This window comes from Rhinatrema bivittatum, chromosome 3 (genome assembly GCF_901001135.1).
Source record: "Rhinatrema bivittatum chromosome 3, aRhiBiv1.1, whole genome shotgun sequence".
Classification (NCBI taxonomy): domain Eukaryota; kingdom Metazoa; phylum Chordata; class Amphibia; order Gymnophiona; family Rhinatrematidae; genus Rhinatrema; species Rhinatrema bivittatum.
The window spans coordinates 197,318,063-197,337,991 of record NC_042617.1 but is presented as its reverse complement, the minus strand read 5'-3'; the positions used below and the strand labels follow the sequence as shown (position 1 = coordinate 197,337,991).

The window sequence follows — 19,929 nt, the reverse complement described above, 5'->3', positions numbered from 1 at the left end:
ATATGGATTCTTTCAAAGCTGGGATACATGTACTTGGATCAACATAAGAATTATCCAAAAATGATGTACATGTGATTTTGAGATGTTTCTTTGGATAGAGTCTGATAAGTTCATGTAGAATAACAAAAAGTATCACAATCTGCCAAGAATCCAGGACCAGCATTGGTTAACCATATCATAAATTACAAGAAAAACAAACTTATGAAAGTGTCTAGATACATTCTAAAAATGACAAAACATGTAAAATATCATCTTACCTTTGAGATAATTATTCTTCCTTCACCATCTGTTTATCCCTTTGGTAGTCTTAACCTGACATTTTCCTGAAACACCCAAATGACCAAAAATTGGAAATGTTCAAAACTTTATGTTACCAAAACTTAACATATCATAATTCTGCTGATGCAGTACTTCTGTTACATCATCAGGATTATGACATCATCACTAGTACATGTCAGATTATAAATGACTGACAAGAGGCCTGCTTCAAACTCACTTTTTTTTTTTTGCTTCAAACTCACTTGAATAGTTTGATTGAAAGTATGATTCATTGCCCTCATGTGTGCAGTTTAGTGAATTATTTCAACCTATGACTGCCATAGTCAACCATGAACTAAAAGTGCCTCACTATCTGCCACGAGACTGAAAAGAAATATTTTCTTTCTCAGATAAATGGTCACTTTTGAAGGAGGTGTTTATGGTGAAGGTGTAAAGCAGGAGTTCTCAGCTCAGTCTTCAAGAGCCATAAACAGATCAGGCTTGCATGGTAACTAAGCTATGCCAATCAGCAGTTTTCTTCATATGTGTGCAAATGTATCTGAACATTTATGATGAATATCTTGAAAACCAGACCTATTTGGACCCTCACTGAGAACCTTCTGGTTTAGAGCTGTGAAATGATTTAATTGACAATGCGATTATATTGTACAGTGTTCCGTAACATGTGCTGGTTGTTCAATTTCCAGTTTCTTAGTGTTCACACAGGTGAATCCAGAAACAATGGGTTATGCACCTCTACCAGCAGATAGAGACGGAGCAAAGCTGACATCAAGGTGTATATACCCCTGCAGTGACATTAGCCTGCCAGTTTGTCCATATCCAGCAGATGGTGAACATGCATCTCTCTACTGAGGATGATTTAAAAAAAACATTTTTCAAAGGAAAACAAGAATTATTCGCCCCGTTCTCCTGTGGTGATAACTTATGGTCCCTCCCTCATTTGAGAATTCCTGATATTTCTTTGGATCCTTCCCTCAGATGAGTGCCTAGTTCCGTTAATTGGTTTTTCAGCCAGCGTAGATTTGGCTGTAAAAAAAAAAGCTGAAAGGCAAGCAGGTGCAGGAGGCCAAGCGCAATAGTGATGGTCCTTACCCTCTTCCCCCCGCAGGCAGAGACCAATCTTCTACTCAGCTGTGATGGAGTGAGCTCAGGTAAAGAGGTCTTTTAAAAAAAAAAAAAAAAAAAAAGAGAGAGAGGAAGGTGAGTTAAGTAGGGATTCCTCTCTTCTCCCCCCCCCCCCCCCCCCCGGTCTCCGTGCTCGGCACGTCAATCCGACAGTCGTTCCAGTCTCCAAGGAGCTTAGGGAACATGGGTAGCTTGGTGGGTTGAGCAGCCTTTTTTGGCTAGGTTCTGCTCTTAGGCTTGTCTTTTTTGCCGTGTGGTAGGCTGCGGTGGTGTTTGCATTTTTTTTCTGCGCACATGACTGCCCTCTTCGGTTCATGTTTGTGCACTCGGCTGCACGTCCAGGTTGTGCGACTGTTTTGGCGCACAGGAGGGCCTATAGGATGCCTGCTTGTGCGTGCACACATAAGAACATAAGAAAATGCCATACTGGGTCAGACCAAAGGTCCAGCATCCTGTTTCCAACAGTGGCCAATCCAGGCCATAAGAACCTGGCAAGTACCCAAAAACTAAGTCTATTCCATGTTACTATTGCTAGTAATAGCAGTGGCTGTCAACTTAATTAATAGCAGGTAATGGACTTCTCCTCCAAGAACTTATCCAATCCTTTTTTAAACACAGCTATACTAACTGCACTAACCACATCCTCTGGCAACAAATTCCAGAGTTTAATTGTGCGTTGAGTAAAAAAGAACTTTCTCCGATTAGTTTTAAATGAGCCCCATGCTAACTTCATGGAGTGCCCCCTAGTCTTTCTACTATCCGAAAGAGTAAATAACCGATTCACATCTACCCGTTCTAGACCTCTCATGATTTTAAACATCTCTATCATATCCCCCCTGAGCTGTCTCTTCTCCAAGCTGAAAAGTCCTAACCTCTTTAGTCTTTCCTCAGAGGAGCTGTTCCATTCCCCTTATTTTGGTAGCCCTTCTCTGTACCTTCTCAATTATATCTTTTTTGAGATGCAGCAACCAGAATTGTACACAGTATTCAAGGTGCGGTCTCACCATGGAGCAATACAGAGGCATTATGACATTTTCCGTTTTATTAACCATTCTCTTTCTAATAATTCCCAACATTTATTTATTTATTTATTTATTTAAAAACTTTTCTATACCGTTGCTAAGTTAGATACCATCGCAACGGTTTACATGTAGGCACATATTTAATGAGGGGAAAAGCGTACTATAGTACATTCTAACAGGTGCCATTAAAGGTTCGGTTACAATATATCATTAAACATAGACATTTAGTGAAGTAGTTCATGACCAGTTGTACCAAGGTACTTACACGGGTAGTTTTATCACACATAGTATTATAGTTATGTTTGTTGTGGTGTAGAGTTCATAGACTAATCTATTGTAAAGTTCTACTTACTGTGTGTCTGTGCCTTTCTGTTTTTTCCTGAGTAATTTCTCTCTATTCTTTTGTCTCTTTGCTTGTTTAAAAAGCCATGTTTTTAAACTTTTCTTGAATGTCTTTAGATTACTTTGTAGTCTGATCTCTGGAGGCATTGTGTTCCAGATTATGGGTCCTGCTAGTGATAGGGCTCTCTCTCTCACTTGGGTCAGTCTTGCTGTTTTAACTGATGGAATGGTTAGGAGTGCTTTATTTGCTGATCGGAGATTCCTGTGTGGCGTGTGTACCCGTAATGCTGTGTTTAGCCAATCTGATTTCTCATCATAAATTAGTTTGTGGATGATACATAGGATTTTGTATTTAATTCTGTGTTCAATTGGTAGCCAATGTAACTCTGCTAGAGTTTCAGTTATATGGTCTCGCCTTCTTTTTCCAGTTAGTATTCTAGCTGCTGTGTTCTGTAGTATTTGCAGTGGTCTTAGTGTCGTATTTGGTAGTCCAAGCATAAGGGCATTGCAGTAGTCTGTGCTGGAGAAAATTAGTGCCTGTAGTATCGTTCGGATGTCATTTTGAGTTAGTAGTGGTTTAAGTTTTCTGAGTACCATGAGCTTTGCATAACCTTCCTTTACTTTTAGTGATATGTGTTGTTTCAGATTGATTTCAGGGTCTATAATTATTCCCAGGTTACATACTTTTCCAGTTAGTTCAATTTTCTGGTTGTCTTTGAGAGTTATTGAGGTTTGACTGATTTCCGAGTTTTTTCGTTCTAAGTGTAGAAATTCTGTTTTATCAATATTAATTACAAGTTCCATTTGTGTCAGTAGTTGTTTTATAATGCTTAGATACATGTTGGCTAGGTTTAATGTTTCGTCTAAAGTGTCGTCTATGGGTAGAATTAGTTGGATGTTGTCGGCGTAAATGTAGTGGATAATTCCTAGTCCTGCAAGTAGGTGGCATAATGGCAGCATGTATATGTTAAAAAGGGTCGCCGATAGTGCTGATCCCTGTGGAACTCCTGTTTTGAGATTAATTTTTTCTGATACTGTGTTGTTGATATGAACTTGGAAAAACCTGTTTTTTAGATATGAACTGAACCATTTTAATGTTTGGCTGTGTAATCCGATTTCTTCCAGTCTATTTAGTAGTATTTTATGGTTTACTGTGTCAAAGGCTGCCGATAGGTCAAGCATTAGTAGAATATAGTGTTTACCACTATCAAAGCCTCTCAGGATGTTATCTGTTAGAGAGAGGAGAAGAGTCTCAGTGCTGTGGTGTTTTCGAAAACCGTGTTGAGATGGGTACAGTATGTTATTGTTATCCAGATGTTCAGCTAGCTGTTTCTGTACTGTTTTTTCGATTAGTTTAGCTATTAAAGGAAGATTTGATACTGGTCTGTAGTTGTTTAGGATAAGGGGATCACTGTTTTTTTTCTTAATTATTGGTTTTATTATTGCTCCTTTCAGTATATCTGGCATTGTCCCTTCTTCTAGGGATAGGTTTATGATTTTAGTCAGTGTATGGGTGACTGTTAGCTGATTTCTTCAGTTCAATTGTAGGTATTGTGTCAATTTTGTGTGGGGCGCAGCACACTGAACCGATTTCAACTATGACGCCTAGATCTTTCTTGGGTTGTAGCACCTAATATGGAACCCAACATTGTATAATTATAGCACGGGTTATTTTTCCCTATATGCATCACCTTGCACTTATCCACATTAAATTTCATCTGCCATTTGGATGCCCAATTTTCCAGTCTCACAAGGTCTTCCTGCAATTTATCACAATCCGCTTGTGACTTAACTACTCTGAACAATTTTGTGTCATCTGCAAATTTGATTATCTTACTCGTCGTATTTTTTCCAGATCATTTATAAATATATTGAAAAGTATGGGTCCCAATACAGATCCCTGAGGCACTCCACTGTCCACTCCCTTCCACTGAGAAAATTGTCCATTTAATCCTACTCTCTGTTTCCTGTCTCTTAGCCAGTTTGCAATCCACGAAAGGACATCGCCACCTATCCCATTACTTTTTACTTTTCCTAGAAGCCTCTCATGAGGAACTTTGTCAAACGCCTTCTGAAAATCCAAGTATACTATATCTACCGGTTCACCTTTATCCACATGTTTATTAACTCCTTCAAAAAAGTGAAGCAGATTTGTGAGGCAAGACTTGCCCTGGGTAAAGCCATGCTGAGTTTGTTCCATTAAACCATGTCTTTCTATATGTTCTGTGATTTTGATGTTTAGAACACTTTCCACTATTTTTCCTGGCACTGAAGTCAGGCTAACCGGTCTGTAGTTTCCCGAATCGACCCTTTTTAAATATTGGGGTTACATTTGCTATCCTCCAGTCTTCAGGTACAATGGATGATTTTAATGATAAGTTACAAATTTTTATTAATAGGTCTGAAATTTCATTTTTTAGTTCCTTCAGAACTCTGGGGTATATACCATCCGGTCCGGGTGATTTACTACTCTTCAGTTTGTCAGTCAGGCCTACCACATCTTCTAGGTTCACCATGATTTGATTCAGTCCATCTGAATCATTACCCATGAAAACCTTCTCCATTACAGGTACCTCCCCAACATCCTCTTCAGTAAACACCGAAGCAAAGAAATCATTTAATCTTTCCGCGATGGCCTTATCTTCTCTAAGTGCCCCTTTAACCCCTCGATCATCTAACGGTCCAACTGACTCCCTCACAGGCTTTCTGCTTCGGATATATTTTTAAAAGTTTTTACTGTGAGTTTTTGCCTCTACAGCCAACTTCTTTTCAAATTCTCTCTTAGCCTGTCTTATCAATGTCTTACATTTAACTTGCCAATATTTATGCTTTATCCTATTTTCTTCTGTTGGATCCTTCTTCCAATTTTTGAATGAAGATCTTTTAGCTAAAATAGCTTCTTTCACCTCTCCTTTTAACCATGCCGGTAATCGTTTTGCCTTCTTTCCACCTTCCTTAATGTGTTGAATACATCTGGATTGTGCTTCTAGAATGGTATTTTTTAACAATGACCACGCTTCTTGGACATTTTTTTACTTTTGTAGCTGCTCCTTTCAGTTTTTTTCTAACAATTTTTCTCATTTTATCAAAGTTTCCCTTTTGAAAGTTTAGCACGAGAGCCTTGGATTTGCACACTGTTCCTCTTCCAGTCATTAAATCAAATTTGATCATATTATGATCACTATTGCCAAGCGGCCCCACCACCGTTACCTCTCTCACCAAGTCCTGTGCTCCACTGAGAATTAGATCTAAAATTGCTCCCTCTCTCGTCGGTTCCTGAACCAATTGCTCCATAAAGCTATCATTTATTCCATCCAGGAATGTTGTCTCTCTAGCGTGTCCTGATGATACATTTACCCTGTCAACATTGGGGTAATTGAAGTCTCCCATTATTACCACACTACCAATTTGGTTAGCTTCCCTAATTTCTCTTAGCATTTCACTGTCCCTCTCACCATCTTCACCAGGTGGACGGTAGTATACCCCTATCACTATAGTCTTCCCCGACACACAAGGGATTTATACCCATAAAGATTCAATTTTGTATTTAGTCTCATGCAGGATGTTTATCCTGTTGGACTCTATGCCATCCCGGACATAAAGCGCCACACCTCCTCCCGGGTGCTCCTCTCTGTCATTGCAATATAATTTGTACCCCGGTATAGCACTGTCCCATTGGTTATCCTCCTTCCACCTTGTCTCTGAGATGCCAATTAAGTCTGTCATCATTCACTGCTATCCATTCTAATTCTCCCATCTTACTTCTTAGACTTCTGGCATAGCATACAAACATTTAAAAGTTTGTTTTTTGTGTTTTCATTCTTCTTTTTATTTGATAGGGATAAGTTAGAATTTTTTAGCTCAGGTGAGTTTTTAGTTACAGGCACTTGGACTATTTTTCTAATTATTGGAACCTCACTGTCGGGATGCGCTAATTCTAATGCATCATTAGTATCCTTTGAAGATACCTCTCTCCGAACCGTGTGCTGCTGAGCAACTGTCGGCTTTCCCCTTTGTTCTAGTTTAAAAGCTGCTCTATCTCCTTTTTAAAGGTTAGTGCCAGCAGTCTGGTTCCACCCTGGTTAAGGTGGAGCCCATCCCTTCGGAAGAGACTCCCCCTTCCCCAAAAGGTTCCTAACAAAACTGACTCCCTCTTCCTTGCACCATCGTCTCATCCACGCATTGAGACTCCAGAGCTCTGCCTGCCTCTGACCTTTGCGTGGAACAGGGAGCATTTCAGAGAATGCTACCCTGGAGGTTCTGGATTTAAGCTTTCTACCTAAGAGCCTAAATTTGGCTTCCAGAACCTTCCTCCCACATTTTCCTATGTCGTTGGTGCCCACATGTACCACGACAGCCGGCTCCTCCCCAGCACTGTCTAAAATCCTATCTAGGTGACGCGTGAGGTCCGCCACCTTCGCACCAGGTAGGCATGTTACCAGGCGATCCTCACGGCCACCAGCCACCCAGCTATCTACATTCCTAATAATTGAATCACCAACTGACGGCTGACCTAACCCTTACCTCCTGGGCAGTAAGCCTTGGGGAGATATCCACCATGCGAAAGGACAATGCATCACCTGGAGAGCATGTCCTTGCTACAGGATCCTTTCCTGCTGCACCTGGTTCGTGCTCTCCCATCATGAGACCTTCTTCCTCCAAGGCAGCACCAGGGCTGCCAGTCTGAAGTTGGGACTTGACTACTATGTCCCTGAAGGTCTCATTTATATATCTCTCTGTCTGCCTCAGCTCCTCCAGGTCTGCCACTCTAGCCTCCAGAGATCGAACTCGTTCTCTGAGAGCCAGGAGCTCTTTGCATCGCATGCACATGTACAACTTCTCACCGGTGGGTAAAAAATCATACATGTGACACTCTATGCAAAAGCCTGGGAAGCCCCCCCTCTTGCTGCTGGACTGCTGCCTTCATCTCAATTTTGATCAGTTCCTAGTTAAGTTTTAGGTTTCTATGGGAGTAGGAATGTGTCTAACGTCCTTTAAATGTATTGGTGAATTCACTATGTGTCTGGTAGTGGCCTACTGGGGTCTGATCGAATTCTCAAAGTTTTTGTTGTTTGTTTTTTTTTTTGGTGAAAGTGGCACCTGCCTATAAATTAAGGGATGAGCTAGGGGTGGGTTGGGAAATACAAACAGTCTAACTTCAGTTAGTCAGCCAGAATGACGCACTGCTCTCTTGATTAACAAATGTTGGTCCCTATTCAAACCCAATCACACTACCTCAACACCTTTCCAAGGTGAGTAACTGAGCTGAACTATTCAACTTTTTTTACTTAGGTATACACTGCTCCTAGCTTAATTCTAGCTTCTGGCTACTTTTTTTTTTTTTTTTTTAGGGGGGGGGTTTGTGGGTTGTTGTTTTTTCCAATACAAACACTGTTTGTATTAAATATAAACACTCAGTTCTTTAAAATTCTGCAGAACACTCAGTTCTGCAGACTTTTAAAAATAAACACACTACCTACTGCTTACTAGCTACCTTATTGACTGACTATTTAAAAATACAAACAGTCTAACACTACCTACTGCTTACTAGCTACCTTATTGACTATTTAAAAAATACAGTCTAACTTATTTATTCACTGCCTTTCTGACTATTAAAGGCACAGACACGCAAACACACTAAATAATATTCCCAAATAGTTAAATTTGCCCCAATACTTTTAAAAAAGACAATGTCCCAAGCAAAAACTTACTGATTCCTTTCAGCCACCAGCAAGGTGATCCTCTCCTCTCAGTGTTCCCACTGGAATGTCCCACTCCTGCATAGAAGCCAAGGGGCAGCTTGTCCAGCTTTTACATGGAGTGGACCAGGATTACCTCGGACCGTTGGGTGCTAGAGGTCATAAGAGAAGGTTATGCTCTTGAATTTTTGTGCCTGGTTAGAGACACCTTTCTCATGTCTCACATGGTCTCTTTCAGCAAGTGGGAGACTGTGTGGTGGACGCTGCATAGGTTACTGGATCTACATGCCATAGTGCCCATGCCGCAGGAGGTACAAGGGCATGGCAGGTACTCAATTTACTTCGTGGTTTCCAAGAAGGAGGATACCTTCCCTCCCACTTTCGACCTGAGAAGGTGAACAGGGCCGTTCGGGTGTCGCATTTTCGTAGGGGGACACTGTCCAAGGTTGTAGCAGCAGTACCTGGACTGGGCGGAGGCATGTATATGGCATACAATGCCATCTAACATTCAGAAAGAAACTGAAAACCTGGCTGTTCGCAGAAGCCTACCGTTGAAGGAACATCTTCAACCATCACTGACTCTCACCCTTCCACCTCTCCCTAATCCCTGCCCCCTCATTTCCCTCTCCCCCCCTACTCACCTCCCCTCCTCTCCTTCTCCCTCTGGACATACCATGTTAATAATCCCCTAGGATAAATCTCTGTTTATGTATCACTAACATATTGTTTTTGTTGATTATATCTATCACTCTCCAGTTGTTATAGTTTAAAATCTGTCCTGTCTTCCATCTCCCATGTTTTACGCTCCCTGTTTAATGTAACTTTACTTTCTACCTAGATGTTAATTGGTTTCCCCTCTGTTCTATTGTAAACCGGTACGATAAGACCTGGGCTTGAGTATCGGTATAGTAAAAGAAGTTAAATAAAATAAATAAATAAAATATATTCCAATTCAGATGGACCATTAAAAATTTCATAGTGCAGGCTCAGCATTTTCAGTTTCAGGCCCTTCCTTTCGGACTGACGACTGTGCCATGGGCGCCAAGATGATGGTGGTGGCTGCAGCCTATGCAAGGAAGGAGTTCTAGTTCATCTGTACCTGATTGATTGGCTCATTTGAGCAAAGTCAGAGGATGAACACCTTGCAGTCACTAGGTTGGGTCATAAATATGTCAGTCATCTGGTTCCAACCCAATCCTTGGAGTATCTGGGGGCTCTGTTAGATACTAGGAAGAGCAGGGTGTTCTTGTTGGAAGACTGGGTGAAGAGGTTGCAGGCACAGGTGACACGCCTGATTCGTCTTACATTGTCAACGGCTCGGGATTCCTTTCAAGTGTTAGATTTAATTCCATGGGCGTTTGCGCAAATGAGACCTCTGCAGCACGGTCTGTTGTCCAGGTGGGACACGTTGTCGGGACAGTGTCATCTGCCGTTGCCCTGCTGTGAGAATCCAGGTCTGCTCTCTATTGATGTCGGTCTCAGCACAATCTGATGAAGGGAATGGACCTGAAACCCCCAGCCTGGGTGGTGGTCACCATGGATGCAGGTTCACGTGTTTTCGGACAATGTGACAATGGTGGTCTACATCAACCGTCAAGGCAGGACAAATAGTCGGGCGGTAGTTCTGGAGGCATGGCATTTGTTCGTGTGGGCAGAGCGCCATCTCGAGGGCATAGCGGCCTCACATGTCGCAGGAGCAGAAAACGTACAGGCAGACTTCCTCAGCAGGCAGCAACTGGAGCTGGGGAAATGAGTTATTCCACAGGCTTGGAACCGCATTTGTGCCTGGTGGGGTGTTCCCCAGCTGGGCCTCATGCAACACGGTTCGACACAAAAACAGAGAGGTTTCTCAGTTGCAGAAGAGAGGTCTGTTCGGTGGGCCTAGATGCTCTAGTGTGCCCTTGGCCTTCGGGGATCCTGCTGTACGTGTGTTCTCCTTGGCCTCTGGTCGATCGGATTCTGAGGCGCATTCCAGTTCCGCGGTGTTGGTAGCACCTGAGTGGCTGCAGTGTCTGTGGTTTGTATATCTGGTGCATCTGGTGGTGGTCGGATCCCTTTGGCTGGCTCAACTACCAAAGTTGCTGAGTCAGGGGCCCATATTTTCGGATCATGAGGATCGCTTTTGTCTTGCAACTTGGCTTTCGAGAGTTGGCTTCGCCTGGAAGGTTATTTGGAGTAGGTTATTTCCACGTTTCTCCAGGCTCATCGACCTGCCATTTTGGTGTATAATCAGGTCTGGAGGGTGTTTGAGTCTTGGTGAATTTGGAGATAGGTGCATCCCCTGTCAGTGGAGATTCCTCTCATCTTGGAATTTGTGCAATAGGGCTCGTGTAAGGGTCTCGCCTATAGTTCCATTCGTGTGCAGGTGTCAGCTTTGGGCTCTCTTAGGGGCAAATGGCAAGGGAGGTTCTTGGCCTCACGTCTGAACGGTTTGTTTAAGAGGTCAAACATTTGCGACTTACAGTCCAGAAGTTATGCCCAGTTTGGAGTCTTAATTTGGTCTTGCAAGTTTTGTGTGGGGCTATGTTTGAGCCTTTGAGGAGAAGTACACTGAAAGCTTTGACTCTGAAGGCAGTGTTCCCGGTGGCCTTCTGTTCAGCCAGGCACAGGTTTCGGAGTTACAGTCTCTGTCTTGCAAGAATCCCTTTCTGTAGATTTCCCATGACGGGGTTTTCTTGCGGACGGTTCCCTCTTTTTGGTCTAAGGTGGTGTCCTTTTATGTTAATCGGTTGCTTTTCCAGAGTGGTCTAAGGATTTCCCTAGGGGCAGGGAGCTGCATCTTTTGGATGTGAAGAGAACGCTGTTGCATTATCTGGAGCTGTCATTTGGTTCAGGCGCTCTGATCACCTGTTTATCCTGTATGAGGGCAGGAAGAAGTGAGAGAAGGCCTCTAAGGCTATCATTTCCCGTTGGTTGTAAGTGGCTATTTGCATAGCCTATAATTTGTAAGGGCTGTCAAGTTCCAGAGGAGCTGAAGGCGCACTCCACAAATTGCTAGCCAATTCCTGGGCAGGATGTCAGTTGCTGTCACCTTAAGAGATTTGTAGGGCTGCGGTGTGGTCCTTGATGTATACTTTCATCAACATTACCGCATGGACGTGAGGGCGCAGGAAAAAACATTCTTTGGTGAGAGTATTCTGCATGTGGGTCTTTTGGGTTCCCGCCCATTCTAGGGGTGCTTTGGTACATCCCACTTGTCTGGATTAGTTATGAATATGCTTAAAAGCATTGGTTCTTGCACTGATCCTTGGAGCTATACACTATTCACCTGTCTCCATTAGGAAAACCAAACATTTACCCCTACTCACTGTTTGTCTTTTAAACAGTTGCCAATCCACAATAAGACTTTGCCGCCTATCCCATGACTTTTTAATTTCCTGAGGAGTCTCTCATGAAAGACTTTGTCAAATGTGTTCTGAAAATCCAGATACAATGCATCAATCAGTTTTCCCTTATCCATGTTTATTAAACACCTTCAAAACTAAGACTGGTAAGGTAAGACTTCCCTTTGCTAAATCCATGTTGGGTTTTCCAAACTAGGCCATATCTAGGGTGGCTAATGTAACCCCAATATTTAAAAAGGGCTCCAGGGGCTATCCGGGAAACTACAGATCAGTTAGGCTGACTTCAGTGGCAGGAGAAATAGTGAAAAGTGTTCTAAAAATCAAAATCACAGAACATATAGAAAAACATGGTTTAATGGAACAAAGTCTGCATGGCTTTACCCAAGGAAAGTCTTGCCTCACAAATCTGCTTCACTTTTTTTTTGAAAGGGTTAATAAACATGTAGATATAGGTGAACTGGTGGATGTAGTGTATTTGGATTTTCAGAAGGCATTTGACAAAGTTCCTCATGAGAGCCTTCTAAGAAAAGTAAAAAGTCATGGGATAGGTGATGATGTCCTTTCATGGATTACAAACTGGTTAAAAGATAGGAAGCAGAGAGTAAGATTAAATGGACAATTTTCTCAATGGAAGGGAGTGGGCAGTAGAGTGCTTCAGGGATCTGTATTGGGACCCTTACTTTTCAATATATTTATAAATGATCTGGAAAGAAATACGACGAGTAAGGTAATCAGATTTACAGTTGATACAAAATTGTTCAGAGTAGTTAAATCACAAGCGGATTGTGATAAATTGCAGGAAGACTTTGTGAGACTGGAAAATTGGCATCCAAATGGCAGATTAAATTTAATGTGGATAAGTGCAAGGTGATGCATATAGGGAAAATAACCCTTGCTTTAATTACATGATGTTAGGTTCCATATTAGGAGCTACCACCTAGGAAAGAGCTCTAGGCGTCATGGTGGATAATACATTGAAATCATCAGCTCAGTGTGCTGCAACAGTCAAAAAAGCAAACAGAATGTTAGGAATTATTAGGAAGGGAATGGTGAATAAAACGGAAAATGTCATAATGCCTCTGTATCGCTCCATGGTGAGACCACACCTTGAATACTGTATACAAATCTGGTTGCTGCATCTCAAAAAAGATATAGTTGTGATGGAGAAGGTACAGAAAAGGGCGATCAAAATGATAAAGGGGATGGAACAGCTCCCCTATGAGGAAAGACTAAAGAGGTTAGGACTGTTCAGCTTGAAGAGACGGCTGAGGGGGGGGATATGATGGAGATCTTACAATCATGAGAGGTCTAGAACAGGTAAATGTGAATCAGTTATTTACTTTTTCGGATAATAGAAGGACTAGGGAGCACTCCATGAAGTCAGCTTGTAGCACATTTAAAACTAATAGGAGAAAATTATTTTTCACTCAATGCACAATTAAACTCTGGAATTTGTTGCCAGGGGATGTGGTTAGTGTAGCTGGGTTCTTGGAGTAGAAGTCCATTACCTGCTATTAATTAAGTTGACTTAGAAAATAGCCACTGCTATTACTAGCAACAGTAACATGGAACAGACTTAGTTTTTGGGTACTTGCCAGTTTCTTATGGCCTGGATTGGCCACTGTTGGAAACAGAATGCTGGGCTTGGTGGACCCTTGGTCTGACCCAGTATGGCATGTTCTTAAGGTTCCTCGATTCTTCAGTCGCAGGAAAGATCCGAATTCCTTGGGTATTAATGCAGTCGTGCAGGTCTGGCCGGAGGGCAAGCTGCTGTATGCCTTTCCTCCGTGGCCCATCTTGGGCATAATAGTTTGGAGGGTCAAAAGCTACAGGGGGATGGTACTTTTGGTGGCACTGCACTGGCCCAGGAGACAATGGTATGCAGATCTGTGAAGACTTCTAGTAGACTTCTCCCTTCGTCTTCTGGCATACAGGAATCTGTTGCAGCAGGGGCATGTCCGTCACAAAAATCCAATTCTGTTTTGTCTTACGGTATGGCCCTTGAGAGGGCTCACTTGTTGAATCGTGGATATTCTACTGCGATGATTGCCTTGTTACGAGCACGAAAATACTCCACTTAAGCTATGTTCGAGTTTGTTGACTTTGAGGCTTGGATTGAGGAGTGTTTCCTCATTCAGGTAGGATCCCGCCCATTCTGGATTTTTTGCAAGATGGGTTGAATAAAGGGTTGGCCCTTAATTCCTTGAGGTACAGGTAGCGGCTGTTGCCTGCTTCAGGGGTTAGATGAATGGTGAATCCTTATTGTCTCATCCGTATGTGGCCCATTTCTTGAGGAGAGTGAAACATGCTAATCCTTCCTTGCATACCCTTGTTGCGTCTTAAGCTGGTTTTGGACTTTTTTGTGGGTCTTACTTCTCGACCAATGTGCTCCCTTTCTTTGCACTTACTGACCTTGAAAATGGTGTTTCTGGTGGTGATATGTTCTGCGTACTATTCCTTCTTTCTTGCGTAAAGTGATCTCAGATTTTCACTTGAATCAATCCATTTTCTTACCGTCTCTGGATAAGGAAAGAGATGCAGAGGAATATCGCCTGTTGTGTCCCTTGGATGTCAAGAGACATGTCCTGAGGTATCTGGAGGTTTCTAAACCTTTCCGAAAGACAGATCGCCTGTTTGTTCTTCATGTTGGAGATAAACGGGGTGAGCCGGCTTCACGGGCTACAATAGCTCGCTGGATTAAGGATGTAGTCACGACCGCACATGTGGCCGCTGAAAAGCCTTTGCCTACTCAGGTTAGGTCTCATTCCACTAGGGCTCAGACAGTATCATGGGCGGAGGTTAGAATGTTGTCTCCCGTCGATGTTTGCCAAGCTGCAATGTGGTCCTCCTTACACACGTTTTCCAGGTATTTTTGTCTGGATGTGCAGGCCTGGGAGGACACAGCCTTTGCACGTGCGGTTTTGACTGGACTGCGGGCAGCCTACCACCCTATTTGGGAGTAGCTTGGGTACATCCCACTGGTCCTGAACCCATTTCTCTGTGTGCTAGGAAATGAGAAATTACTACTTGATGATTTCCTCTTCCTTAATCTAGACAACTGGGTTCAGCTTCCTGCCTGTGACTGCCGTATGATTGTGTTATAGTACTCCTTTGTGGCTACGTGTTCCAGGGGTTACTGGTAAGTGTTTCTCCAGTCCCTGGACTATTGATAATGTATTTCTTGCCTGAGCTCATTGTTTCATGTTAGCTTGAGTATTGAAATGGTTATCTGTTTTTAATCAAGTTTTTGCTAGTCTGTCCATAGTTGATTTTGAAAAGAATACTGGCAGGCTAATGTAGCTACAGGCGTATATATACTTGACATCACTTTGCTCCATCGCCATCTGCTAGTAGAGGTGCATAACCCGCTGGTCCTGAGCTCATCTTTCTAGATTAAGGAAATTATCAGGTAAGTTTCATTTTTGGCTGCCTTGTTATAAGGGGCGATTAAGGAATTGGTACATGAAAATCAATCAGGATTTCTCCTGACAAGACTGGTATCAGATAATGTTCGAATAATTCTTAATCTAGTCTGGATGGCCCAAAGAGATAAGGTTCCAACTCTGCTGCTGGCTATTGACACTGAAAAAGCATTCAGTACAGTTTTATTGGCCTTTTCTGTTCAAAGCACTAGAACAGATAGGGCTGAGGAAGTTATACACAGCTCCTGAGGCCTGTATTAAATGGGAAATATTTTAAGACAGTTTGGGCAAGGGAACTAGGCAGGGTTGTCCTCTGTTGCTTTTATTTGCATTAGTGATGAAGCCCCTAACAGGCATAATTAGAGAGCATGAACATTTCTGGGATTAGAGTAGGGGATGAAGAGTATAAAACAGCTTTTTCTGCAGATGATATAATTTTTTCACTGGCTAATCCTATGGTGACATTATCCAGCTTGATAGCAGAGTTTGATCAATATAGCAAGATGACAGAGTAAATCGGAAATACTAAATAATAACGCTTTGGATCAGGTAGTGGATATGGATAAATATCTTGCCAAGACTGTGCTGTTATTTTCAAACACTTCAATTGAGATTTCAAAGGTGATTTTGAACAGCATTCAAAGAAAGCATTTAGGTTTCATATGGTGTCACACGGTCCCCCAAGGGTGGCAAAGGAGGTATGTAGAGCAAGAGATAGGGAAGACTTGGATATTCCTAACGTGACGAACTACTACAAGTCTGCTCAACTCAAAGTGTATTGGAATGGCAAGTTAAGGGTAGAGCAAAGCAATGGGTTTAGATAGCACGATATTTTGGTGAGATTTCTATTGGATACTATAAATGGGTTCCCAAAGAAGTATGCTACCTAAAGAACTCTTATCCCATACACCAGGCATACTGTGGGGCTATAGGATTCTTCACTGCAGAAATTGGTGGGGATAGGAAAATGTTCTCCTTTACTGATAAATTTTCTACCTGGGGTGAGGGCAGGTGTTTTTAAAAGATGGGAGGTACAGGGTTGGCTAGTTCAGGTAAACTTGGTGAGCAAGGTGTAATTTTTAGTTCTGAATGCTGAAAGAAAAATACCAATCGTGAAACTCTGTTATTTACATATTATCAGATGAGACACTATTTGGAACATAACATTGGCAAAACCCTATTCAAACAAGCAAAAATGCCTTTTGAGATTCTAAGTGGAAAGCCTGGAGGAATAAGAAATCTATCAAAAGTATACAAAATCCTGGATATGCACCCATTGGGTAAGTTTCAACAGGGAAAGGCCTGGGAGAAGGATCTCGCCTATGAGTTGGATGAGGATGCCTGGGAAGACATACGATTCAGAGTGGCAAAATCCTCTAGTTCAGCAAAAAAAAAAATATTTTTTATTCTTTTTCATGAGTTTCCAAAAATCTTAGTCAAAACTTGACATAGATGAAATATTGAACAAAATATAGGAAAACAATCATATAAGCAATTAGTTCTAATGAGACCTCTAAGGAGGGACTGTAAAAATACAGAAACATCAATAAGCAATACATATCTACAATTTTTTTTTAAACACTTTCAGCAATAATTATGAGGAAATAGTTAAGGGACTCTTTATTTTGCAAAAACCCTTCTAGTTGATCTGGATCAAAAAATAAATATTTAAGAGAACCTAATTTAACTAAACATTTACACGGATACTGCAGAAGAAATATAGCTCCTATATCTAACACACGCTGTTTCTTTTGTAAAAAAAAAAAAAAAAGCTTTGTCTCATCTGGGTGGTTTTTACAAGATCTGGAAAAATTGGAAGCGGTTGGCCATAGAACCTTTTTTCTGAGGCATGGAAAAACATTTTCATGGTCCAAATTCTGTCAGGTTCCAGAGCAAATACCACCAATAAGGTGGCACAACCCTCAATATCTACTTGGGAATCCTGAATTAAATCAGTTAAATTCTCTAGTACATTAGGTTATGCGGGAGGATTACTCAAATGTTCACCAGATCTAGAGGCAATATAAAAAGCCTTGGTAATAGGGGGGGATACCTTACGTACCTCCACATAAAATTTCCTAAGCATTTCAACAGGTGAAATACTTGATGACTTAGGGAAATTTAGAATTCTTAAATTCAACCTCCTAGAGTTATTCTCTAAAGATTCTAACCTACATTGATTAATCTCTTGCCCTTTAATCTAAGCCATATCACTTTTTCCCAAATTTTCACTGTTTTTCCAATTTAGAGATATGTTCTATATTATTCTTAATAATTGTATCATGCCCCAAAACCTGAGGTTAAATGGAACCAACAGCCTTAGAAATATTTTCAATTTTAGTCCCAAGAGAAATTTCTAAACCTTTAATAGCTGTCCAAAGTGTTTCCATGGTAATCTGTACTGGTTTCTCAGGCAAATTTGAGGAAACTCTCAAAGCGGATGTCATCAGAGGATTAGAAGCCTCTTTCATTGCCTGGGGGTCTAATTATAGCAGGTTCCCCCACCACAGGAGAAACCTGTAAAGCACTATTTAGCTGTAACTGGTTCTCCTGTGAACCAGCTAGAAGCACGGAGTCCAATTTAGGTGGTAAGTGGAGATCAGGGCTAAGGGAGGTGGAATTCCCCGAAGTAGAGGGAAAAGTAGCCCCCATGCCAGTTCCAAGCATCCCTGAAGGTGTACTGGTGCCCAAAGGTTGCAGAAACCCGTCAATAGTCGGCTGGGACACTGAAGGGAGAGGAACTGTAGGGTTGGAAGGGAAGACACAGACAGTCCCTTTCCTCTTCTTCCCCATACGATTCAGGGGTTAGTGCACAGTGGAAAACAAAGAGGAGAGAGGGGAGAACTTACTTGGAGAAGACTTTAAAATGAGCAGGAGGAGCAGTCAGTGTTTCAAGTTAGACTTAGTAGGCAGAGATATTCAGATTGAACAAAGCTGCGTGCCCTTTGACGACGTGCCGGCAGCAGCTGCGCACCACTGCAGGGCCGTTTTAAAGGCCCTTCCAATGTCCCACGCAGATGTCAGGGCACTGGGCTGTCCTCGGCTGTAGCCCCGTCGGAGACAAAAAGAAAGCTGCACTCCCAGAATGGCTGCCGGTATCTCCTCTCACCTCTACTCTCCTCTCCCAGTCCCCTAGTTCAGCAAATTTAGCTGCAAATCTATAAAGCATATTATAGGTTGTATTTAACACTGCACAGACTAAGCCAAATAATTAAAAATATTCCGGCTGAAGGTTGGAGGGGTTGTGAAATGTGTGCGATGAGTTATATTTGGTGATGGTGTGCCATTAGCTCTAAATTTTGGAAGAATGTAAAGAATATTATATGGGAAATCACAAAAGTAAATATGGGGTTAGTCTAAGATTTACTTATTAAATGCCCTGATAGATCAAACACTGAGGTAAAAGGAAAGGTTGGTTGATCAAATATTAGCAGCTAGACGTGAGAGAGCTGCTCATTGGAAGAAATCGCATGTTCCATCTATATTGTCAATGTATAAGCTCCAGGGTGGGATGAGATATACCAAATGGAGAAGAGGGATTGCAGAGGGATAAGGTTACAGTGCTTGAGAGTATTTTTAGAAACTCTTTGAGACATGGTACGAAAGAAATTCCATAGTGGATTGAAGGTAGGGGAGGAAAAGTGAGATTTTATTTTATTTATTTAAGCGTTTTTTTTATACCGAGGTATAGCTAGCTGCCTTCACTCCGGTTTACAATTGCAACAACCAATTACATTTAACAGTATAACTTAAACAGAGAAACTTACAGATTACAAATGGTATCAACATTTATAACAATGTATATCTGTAAACAAAAAAAGAAAATTAAACGATGTAATTTTAGGCATCAAGCGGGCTGTGTCATAGTCTTATTAGTACTGTAGTGTAACCGAGAAGGATATGCATTATCTGTGTTGAGTGATCTTAATCAACATCGTCTTTGAATGTTTGACTAAATATCCATGTTTTGAGCTCTTTTTTAAATGATTTAGAGTTCCTTTGTGAGTGCAAGTGTTCTGGTAGTGCGTTCCATAATTTTGGGCCTACTATGGATATGGCTCGGTTCCGTGTGTTGGATAGCTAGGCTAATGGGAGCGATGGTATTTCTAGTTGTATTTTACTTGTTGTTCTAGTCGTACGTTGTGATCTGTGAAGATGTATGACATTGTCAAGTGCCGTGATGTCTGCTTTGTATATTGCATTGTGAATGATTGTTAGCATTTTGAAGTCTATCCTTTTTTCTACTGGTAGCCAATGTAAACTCTTTAGTACAGGAGTGATGTGGTCTGATTTCTTTTTTCCGGTTAGGATCCTCGCTGCGGCGTTCTGTAGTAATTGAAGTGGTTTTAATGTCATTTTAGGTAAGCCAATCAAGAGTGAGTTGCAGTAATCAAGGCTGGTGAGGATTAGAGATTGTAAAACTGTTCTGAAATCTTGGTGGTGAAGCAAGGGTTTTAGATGTTTGGGTATTCGGAGTTTGTGGAAACCTTCTTTTGTTTTCGTTGATATGTGCTTTTTGAAATTTAGTTTGTTTGTTTATCCAAAAACTGAGGTCCTTTACGTTGTCTTTAAGTTGTATGTGTATGTTGTCTATTTTGAAGGATGGGATTGCATTAGATTCTGTGTTCTTTCTTTCTGTTAGAATGCATTCAGTCTTGCTCATGTTTAGACATAATTTTAGGTGGATTAGCAAGTT

At 41.6% G+C, this 19,929-nt stretch overlaps 2 protein-coding genes across 2 annotated transcripts in view; one reads left to right on the top strand and one right to left on the bottom strand.

Annotated features, from left to right (window-relative positions):
• LOC115087202 (neurofilament heavy polypeptide-like) overlaps positions 1 to 341 on the bottom strand; it is a 122,114-nt gene extending 121,773 nt beyond the window's left edge. Inside the window, exon 1 of the mRNA XM_029594085.1 lies at positions 258 to 341. The gene's annotated coding sequence lies outside the window, so the exon portion shown is untranslated. The remainder of the gene's footprint in view (positions 1 to 257) is intronic.
• NUP43 (nucleoporin 43) overlaps positions 1 to 19,929 on the top strand; it is a 123,987-nt gene that overhangs the window by 90,187 nt on the left and 13,871 nt on the right. The gene's annotated exons all lie outside the window — the stretch shown is intronic.